Raw genomic sequence first — 9,305 nt, forward strand, 5'->3', positions numbered from 1 at the left:
AGAAAGTATCCATTATTAAATCTACTTAAGTAAAGTACAGATACACGAAAATTGTACTTAAGTACAGTAACGAGGTACTTGTACTTCGTTACTTCCCACCACTGCTATTGCAGAAGCTAATATCTACAGTCTTCCTTGTCTCCGTTCTTGGTCATACAGTCAATCAGCACCAAGGATGGATAAAGAGTGGCACTCCTGGACTGACTGGTTTGTAAACATCAATCAATAGCACAACAGGTGGCATTTGGCCAAGGTATTTCAGCTTCCAAACTACATTTTTTTTTCTGGATATTTTAGCTCTGGTCTATAAAACAAACAAACAACAAAAATCCACAAATAGACGAATTCTGTGCAAAAAATTTGGAAGTACCTTTCAGAGAAAAAACGTTCTTCATTCATTGAAGTTGTATGTTGTAGAATCATTCCAGCCTAGAAATAATGACTGAAATATGTCTTTAGGAATGATAAATTGTGATATACCTTCCCACAGAAATGTCAGGAAAACAACATCCGACCTTCGTTCAAAATAATTGTGGATTTTTTAGCTAGTTTGCTTGCATGTAGGATAAAACATATAAACTTAAACTAAGATTGATTTTAAAATTATATAAACTGAAGTTAAAATCGGAGCGCTCTTGTTTGAGATTCCCATCTCTTTATCACAGCACAGCTTTGCTTTTTTAAAGGCCGAGAGCCTGCTTGTTTACACTCACACTGCGTCTATCTGCCATTCTGCACTTTCTGTATTACCGTCTGTCTGATCGCGTTTGGTTAACAACAGGGCACCACAGAGGACGTAAAGCGCACTCGAGCGTAATCTGGTCCTAATCCGTGCCAGAGGCAGCCAGCAGCTGGAAATTAAAGTGGGATTTAATTTTTTATTTTATTATTTTCCACTACCTACCATCTCAGCAGCAGAAAACATGCAGCATTTAATCAAAATGCCTATATATATAAAAAAAAAAAATCAAATAATGGGTGCATATAAGAGCTCAGCCAAGTTTTGCCATGTTTGCATGTAGTGACTTTACTAAACTGCCAGTCAAACCAAATTTTATGTACAACTTCACATCCACCTGCTGCGAGGCACAGCTCGGCATTACGCGGCTCGAACGAAGGCCTCCCCATGATGTCTCTGTATGTGTCTGTGTGTGTTCTCTGTTTTAGTGCATCTCTTTTGCCAATTTGCATGACAAGCAAGATAAAAACCAAAAAGAATACCGCCACGGATAATTAATAAATCAGATTGAAATGATGGAACGCCGGGAAGGCGTCGTTTCATTAATCGTCATGCCCGTCCTGTTCCAGTATCTTCCATCTCTGCGTTGCTGTTTGAGGCTCCTAATTAAATTGTACTCTGTGTCGATCGCGCTCATTACTCAGGCAAAACCAATCAGCAGACGGCAGCTGGGCCTGGCGATGTAGATAAACACGGGAGTAAATGCTGGTTGAAGAGAACAACAGAGGGATCACCGGTTGCCTGGATTGGCGGAGACTTCGTCACTGCTTTTCCTCCAGCATACTGGAATCTGATGTATTTACTGGGGATGAAGGAGAGCTTTCAGACTCATCGGATCCTGTTGGTTTAGCAGGGCCTTGTGTGGAGTATAGAAAAACAAAGAGAAAACATGAAGTTAGACGAATCTGGTTTTCTCACTTCAGCCTCGAACCTCAGTTTAAGATGACTGAATGTAAATGTTGAGTCACTGAGTCATTTACAATGACTCAATGTAGTCAAACCTTGAGGACTTCTATGTCTTCTGTCGGTGTTTTGCTAAAAGAGCGTGTGTTCAGACTGTACACCAATACCTCAAGTTCGACGCTTGTGAACTTTGAAGTCAAACACTTGATACTGAGCGTCAAAAATGTCAAAGTTGTCAAAAATGTATATAGATGCATGATGGGAAGAGCCTCTTTGTACAATCGCAGATAAAATGGAGAGAGGAGGGAAGCCTTTCCTTTGCCAGCATATGCTAGTTAGCCTTAGCATTTGTCCCTTGTCTGGAACATAAAAAGAACCGGAACATCAGTAGCATTTACCTTCTGCCAGAACTCACAGGAAACATCAGAGTTATAACTTGTGAGCTTGTGCTGATCTCTCTGTTAAGATATCCTGGACATGGAAGGACTCTCACCTGGCTTTCTGTTAGCATGGTTGGAGGCTTGAAAGGTATGAGGCCTCTGTAGCGCTGATAGAGATCCTATCTATTCAGTTAGGCCACGCGTGACCCTTCTCCATTCCCGACCGGCCCTCTCTCACCTAGACACTGGCTGCCTCCAGCTCAGATAGCGAGTGCTCAGAGGGTGTGTGGGCAGGGATTTCAGCGAGCTGAAATAGGGCTCGCTTTGTTACTCATCGGGGTTTTTGTAGTTTAAAATGAAGGTCACAGTGGGGGAGCGCATTGCCTGAATGCAATTCCGCAGATAGCACAAAATGCCAAACTGTCCAGGGAAAGCAAAACGGATTGGTGCTGGGTTTTTCTAAGGTGTTCTGTATTAAGAGTTCAAAGAAGGGAGTTTGATACGCAGCTTCTAAGGGCATCATAGCGGACTACATGAATGACCTAAATGTCCACAAATGTCTTAACCCCAGTTCAGCCGGTTTTGTTATTAAAGAAAGATCTCCTTTATTCAGTTGCAGTAATCCGTTAGAGAAGCACTGAGAGCATTTCCGATACTGATACGGATACCTGAGGTTTAGTATCAGTCGATGCAATCTGATAAAGAAGAACAGCTGAATTGACTTAAACACAGACATAAATGTACTGAATTACACATGTATTTCCTAACTCTGCATTAGTACAGCACACTTAAATACCCCAATAGCTTCATAAGTTTGGTCAAACATGGAAAAGCAACTGTTATTTGTTCAGTCAATGCAATTAGGAGTAGAACAGCCAATGTAAAAATAAATAAGAAACTGAAACTGAAACTTACAATAACAACTTGTTTTTGTAAGTTTACATTTACATGGTCAAACATGTAAATGTAAACTGCAACAAATGTTTCAGAAAGTGCATGTAGGAATTGAATATATATTGTAAAATACAGCGCTGGAAAAATTAAGAGACCACTGCACTGAATGGACTCTTATTTCTAAATGAATATAAACTTCTTTTCTTTGCGTTATTTGAGGTCTGAAAGCACTGGATTTTATTTATTTATTTGACCATTTCTCATTTTCTGCAAATAAAATTTCTGCTTGGAATTACAGAGACGTGGTGTCAGTAATTCATGGAATAAAAGAACAATGTTTATTTTACTCAAACATATGCCTATAAAGAGTAAAATCAGAGACACTGATCATTTTAAGTGGTCTCGTATTTTTTTTCCCAGAGCTGTAAATAATAAAGCTTGATGTCACTCAGAGCACGAAGTATAGAACTAGACTGAATAGATCTGACCTTATGGATTGGACACATTGTCACGATACCCGATCTAGAACTCTTTTCAATATCAGGACTGATGCTGATATTATCAGATCGGAGCTTCTCTAAAATTCTTTGTTTTCCTCCTGTGAATTTTTCCAGCCTTGACTTCGGTCCCAGACGCCTGTAGAAACCAAACTTTCTGATCCAGTGAGTTGGCTTGGAGCCTCCCCGCTGGAGCAGTTGGGGTTTAAATGTCTTGTGGAGGGAACACATAGACGATAGGTGTTTGGGGTATTATTCAGTTAGTCTACACGCGCGCGCGCGCGCACACACACACACACACACACACACGCAAGCACACACATATCGTAAAAGATTCTCCCCAACAAACACATTGTTTACATCCACCTCCCTTTTGGAGGAAAAGGTGTGCTGAGTGCCACTTTTCCTGAGGAAAGATGGAAAGACAAGTGATGCAATGTTTTGCCCGTGACAGTCCCAGTCGATGCCGTGTTTGTATGCGTGTGTGTGTGTGTGTGTGTGTGTGTGGGTGGGTGGTAGCAGAGCAGGCAGGGTGGGGTAGGTGGGTGGGCTTGAAAGTGACAGGGAGAGATGGTGAGAGAGATAAATAGTCACAGTGAGGGAAGCGATAATGGACTTTTCTTGTCTGCACAGTGTCGGCTTCTGCAGATGGCGAAGCCGGAGCAATGACAGACATGCTGATGTGTTTAACTGCTCCAGCTCAGAGCGAGAGAGCCGGAGAGACAGGCGAGACATTCAGAGAGAGGGGAAGGAGGGAATGAAAGAAAGAAAGAAAGAAAGAAAACAGGTGGGAGGGGGTTGCTTGTGCTCTTTAACTCCCTTCCACATTGCCATTGGCAACAAGACCTCCGTCGGCGCTTTGACAGATGCATGGTAATGAATCCCTGCTTTAGGTGGAACCCGCCACCACCTTTCCTTTGCACGTTCACAATCTGTCCTGCTCTCTTTTTATCTTGCTTTCTTCACCCCTCCTCTCTCTTTGTCACACACCTTTCCACCCCTCCATCCCCGCCGCCGAATGCCACAGGAATTAAAGAGCCCAGACCATTCTCTGAGAAATTAGTCACTTACTTCAACTGGATTCAGGATGGCGAAAGAAATGAACAATAAAAATGTATGAAGTCCTAATTGTGTTGTTCGAATAGAAACTAAGCAGCAAAAAATGCAAAGCAGCTGTAAACAGCTTATTTATTTCAAATTCAGATAAATGTTTTGGTAATTCCTCCGGCTCCTCATTACCGTGACAACAAGTGCTTACTCAAAATTATTCTTCACAACAAATTGCGCTACATTTTCTGAACTATAAAATCGCTACGGCTGGAGAATAGGGCTGATGCAATGTAAGCGTATCGTATCGGTCAATATTGATAATCATTGATTTTCTTATTTGTTTTAAATATCTGTAGTTCTGACAAACTGGTGACACGACCTGGAATGTTTCATCCACAGTTTTTACTCCATGCTGTTTTTTTCTAAGAATGATTAAGCAGTTATGAGGCGCTGGTGATGAAACATGAAGCTGCTGCTGCGCAAGTTACTCAAGGTACCCAAAAAGTGAATGTTAGTTGATGCCATCATCCCAGCTTAGCTGGCTGTGAGGGATTGAGCAGCGACAGCCTTTCCTCTATTTACATCTCCCAGAGTGCTTTGCTGTTCTGGATCAGAGTTCAGCGACATTCATGAGATTTCTATTAGATGTGTTATCTATTGATGCTAATCAACTGTCTGTTAGTATTGTATATTGTTAGTATATAAGTCACACTTTTTTCATAGTTTGCCTTATCATGTGACGTGTATGTTTTCCATCTCTTTATGATGCATTTTTTGACTAATGTGACCTTTTAATCTGGAAAATACGGTACATTTAATCAATAAATATGTTTCAGATATTATATAGGGATAAAAAATTATAATAGTGCCTTGAAAAAGTATTCAAATCCCTTAAATGAATCCCAGTTTTGTCCAAGCACAACATTTAATGTGTTTTATTGGGATTTTATGTGATAAACTTGTGTTTTTTGGGTTATTTAGAGGCAGTTGATGGAAACGCCAAAATTCAAAACAACTTTGTCAGTTTTGTAAAAGAAAAAGTTTTAACGCTTGTTTAAGTGATTTTTGGCTTTCACAAAAAGAGCCAAAGCTGAGATGAGATGGAAACGCGTTTGCCAAATAAGTTCTGAAGTAGCGAACACTCACATCCACAAAACTCAGAAAAAAATCAGTTTTTGATCTTGGACGCCCCATTTTTCTATTGTTTTGTAACCTCTACATTGTGTTTATTACATCCATGTGTTGCGTCGACATCTGATTCTCTCCAAGCCAGTAGATGAAAACACGCCTAAAAACTTGCATCTTCTTTTTTCTTTTTTGTGACATTTTAAAAGTTCTCTCAAAATTCTCATGACAACTTAGAGGAAACCGAGCTACAGTAAATATAGAGCAGTTCTAGAAGAAAGGCTGCTAAAGGTCTGAAGCTGTGGTTGAGGTCACCATCCAGCAAAACAACAACCCTAAAAACCCAACAAAAGCCTCAAGGGAACAGTTTAGATCAGAATGTATTGTGATGTTATAATGGGCCAGTCAAAGCCCATACCTAATTTCTGGTTTTAATTATTTAAAGTTCAAACTTTGTGTTACCTACCTCAAACAATGCATTTAGTAAAGCCACACATTTCATTTCAAAAGGAAATCAACAATATTACATCCATCAAACCGAATCTTGTGAGCAAGACAAGAAAAATCGGAAGAACAAGTTTTGGGGGGAAAATAGGAAAAGTCTGGTCTGCCTGATGCACTGATCACTTCATCTCCTGGCTGGTTCTCCCTCACCGCTCCCATCGTTAGTCACTGCCAACACGTTCTCACGTCTCGCTGTCCGGCCGAGTTGCGTACGTGAGTGTGTTCAGACGTGAACCGCTGCAGGTGAGGCCGAGACAGATGGCCGACTCCCACGTGTGTTTGCTCCCTGTCAGAAGGCTCTGCCAGGAGCTCTGAACCGGCACGCCTCTGAGGGGAACCGGCTCCCTCTTATAGTGGCCACCAGGTTCCTAGTTCAGAACCCCAACCTGCTGTCTGCCTCAACGTCAGGAAGAAGTTAGGATGTAACAGAGAAGGAGCTGGAAACACCTAGGAGACAAATGAGTGAAAGCACCCATTGTTCCTCTTTTAGTTCTTTTTAGGGCTCCTACTAGAGATTATTCTATTGACGATTAATCAATTAATTGGTTAAAAACCGTAGTCACATTCTGCTGATTTTCCATTTAACCATCTTTAAAAGATGCTTAAAAACGATTCAGTTCCTTTTTAAAATGAGAAAATAAACATTTTATTGCCTAACATGCAATAACTTGACATTTCTTTATTGGACACTTGATTATTTGTTGCAAAAAATAATGAATCTACAGCAAAAATTGCAAAACATCAGTTCAGTGTAGGGATGATCTTTTGATTGTTTGAATAAAGTTATTAATAACTGGATTGTAAAATGTGCTTAATGAGTTATTTTTTTATTTTTACTAAATTTGAACAAGGTGAAACTAAAACTATGCCACTTCAGGAACTCTGGGTTACAGACAGAGGTTTTGTTCATCTTAAATGTAAAATGTTTATATATTATTTTGTACAGTTTTGGCTTAATTACTTAGCATATTGTTCTTCCAGCAATTGGCCTTTGTTGAGTCTAAATGCTCTACAGACTCAAAAAAGCCCTAGTCCTTTTAATTTGCTCATGTAGCAAACCTGTCGGACCTTTTTACAGGCCGTGCTGCTCGATTTACCCATCATCCACTGCACTTCCACGTCCATCAAACCTCATACGGTGACCTAAATACTCTGACAACTCAATCAGTCAAAGCGCAGTGACATCAGTGCCACAAGGTACGAAAATGAAAACAGCTTTTCGAAACGCTTGCCTGGGCTTTAATTTAAGTGGCACTTTTTGTATATGTACATGTATGTATATGTATATATGTGTATGTATATGTATATGTATATATATATTTTTTTCCTTCAGGCATTATCAGCAGATGATGAACACACAAAAAAAGGAGCGAATGGTGGGTGAAGACCTGAAGTGGCCTGCAGAGCCACTGTCCACAAGGCGCGGGGAGTCGGTTTTGTTTGATGGGAGTTGTGTTCAAAGCCCTGCGGCTGGCGCCGAGTTCAACATCTGCTCCTGTCACACTCGGGGATGAGTGGCAGAGCGCCGTGGCGTGCTGGGCTGCAGCTCACAGCACACACGAGTACAGCCATGGTGAGAGAGAAAAAAACAACTTCTACCGTACATACTTCACATGTTTGTGTCTCGGGTTGGGCTTCATTTGATGTGTGTCTTTGATGGGAATGGCAAAATTTGAAATAACATTTTTATGCTAGCTTGAGGCGGTTTTTGGCTTTGGGAGCGCATTTTCCGAATGAGTTCTGACGCAGCGAACATCCAGCTGTTTTCAGCTGTTTCCGCTTTTAGGGTCTCCGTTTTAGTTTGCTGTCTCTGGACAGTATGCAACATTGCCAATACTAGTTGACATGACAGAATTACATTGCATTCTTGAAAACCTCTCTCTGTTTTTTTCTGATATGTGTGCCTCATGCTAGTTTGCAGCCCGTACTTCCTGTTTATTATGGTCAACATCTGACTAAGTTACACTTTGTGCAGCCTGGTTAATTCGCTGCAAACCAGTGGATGTAAACACGGCTAAATCACTTTTTCTTTTCCTGCGACATTTTAAAAGCCAGCTTAAATTTTCCATGTAGTTTAAATTTCTGAAGAAGTGTCTTTTGCTTCCCATAGCAACATGTCTGGACACATTGTCCATTACAATTTATCTGTCAGGGCCTCAACCAATCCATCGGGTTCATATGGTCTGTCCGCTGCTGAAAGCACCAACGATGGGCACCAGTGTCAGAACTGAACTTTGGTGAATGATGTTTTGAAATGTTATGCTGGGAAACATTGGATTCTTCTGTCCTTATGGATGCTAGTTTGATATGTATAACGTATGAGCATTTGCATAAAAATGATCAGTTAGAGTTTCAGTCAAGTCTGAGTTCATCATAGTGCTGAAACAGGTCTACATTTGCGCTGGTCAAAATGTCTTTATGGATGAAAGGACCAGCACTGGGCTGGTTTAAGTCTGTTTTGTTTGACTTGTAAATGACAGCTCTTCACACTCCAGCGTTACTTTTGGAGTACCACAGGGTTCGGTGCTCTGTACAGTTCTCTTGTCTTTACCCCAACACCTTGTCGGAGGTTAGGCAGCTTCAGTACCTCTGGGTAGTTGGCATTTTGCAGATCACAAACGCCGATTAGTCAGTTGCTAACAAACCCTGTGGAGGTTGCATCATGTGAATTAGTGTCATATAACTAAACTGAATCGAATCTGATCACTCTGCACAATAATCTAACAACGATGTGAAAACCAGTGCAAAACCTGAAGATGCACAGTTTGAAAAAGACGGTAAAGGAGAATAAAAGCCATGTCTGAAAGCCATTATCTGAGAACAGCAGAACCAATGAAGCTAACTCAAAGCATGGTTGGGAAAAGCCATTGCATCACAAAATGTATAATAAAAGCAAACTTCACTTTGCCCTGGGTTGGAACAACGTCCAGCAGGTGCAGACAGATTGAAATTAAAAAGGCTTTTACCTCTGATCTTTTCCGTGTGAGAGCGCACCGCCTTTTAATGCTGAGCTCTCAACATTGTTTCTTCAAGCTGATGTTTGAAGACTTTGTTTTTACTGAGCTGACAACAATGGAGCGATTCCAACTCGGTTATCTTGCTCGTGTTTGCATCAGCTCAGATGAATGTGGTGTTTGTGGCGACTGACTCAAAAAGGACGGAGGCAGCGTTTGAGAAGGAATTCAAAGAAAGGCGAGCGTTCAGACAGACCCG

General features: G+C 41.0%; 1 long non-coding RNA gene across 1 annotated transcript in view; it reads left to right on the forward strand.

Annotated features, from left to right (window-relative positions):
- The window catches only part of LOC103472040 (uncharacterized), a 41,135-nt gene extending 33,305 nt beyond the window's left edge, over positions 1–7,830 (forward strand). Inside the window, exons 2-3 of the long non-coding RNA XR_534792.1 lie at positions 7,171–7,289; positions 7,426–7,830. This is a non-coding gene — a long non-coding RNA (uncharacterized LOC103472040). The remainder of the gene's footprint in view (positions 1–7,170; positions 7,290–7,425) is intronic.
- The last annotated feature ends 1,475 nt before the right edge of the window (positions 7,831–9,305 follow it).

Source organism: Poecilia reticulata, linkage group LG11, assembly GCF_000633615.1.
Source record: "Poecilia reticulata strain Guanapo linkage group LG11, Guppy_female_1.0+MT, whole genome shotgun sequence".
In the NCBI taxonomy this organism is placed as follows: Eukaryota; Metazoa; Chordata; class Actinopteri; order Cyprinodontiformes; family Poeciliidae; genus Poecilia; species Poecilia reticulata.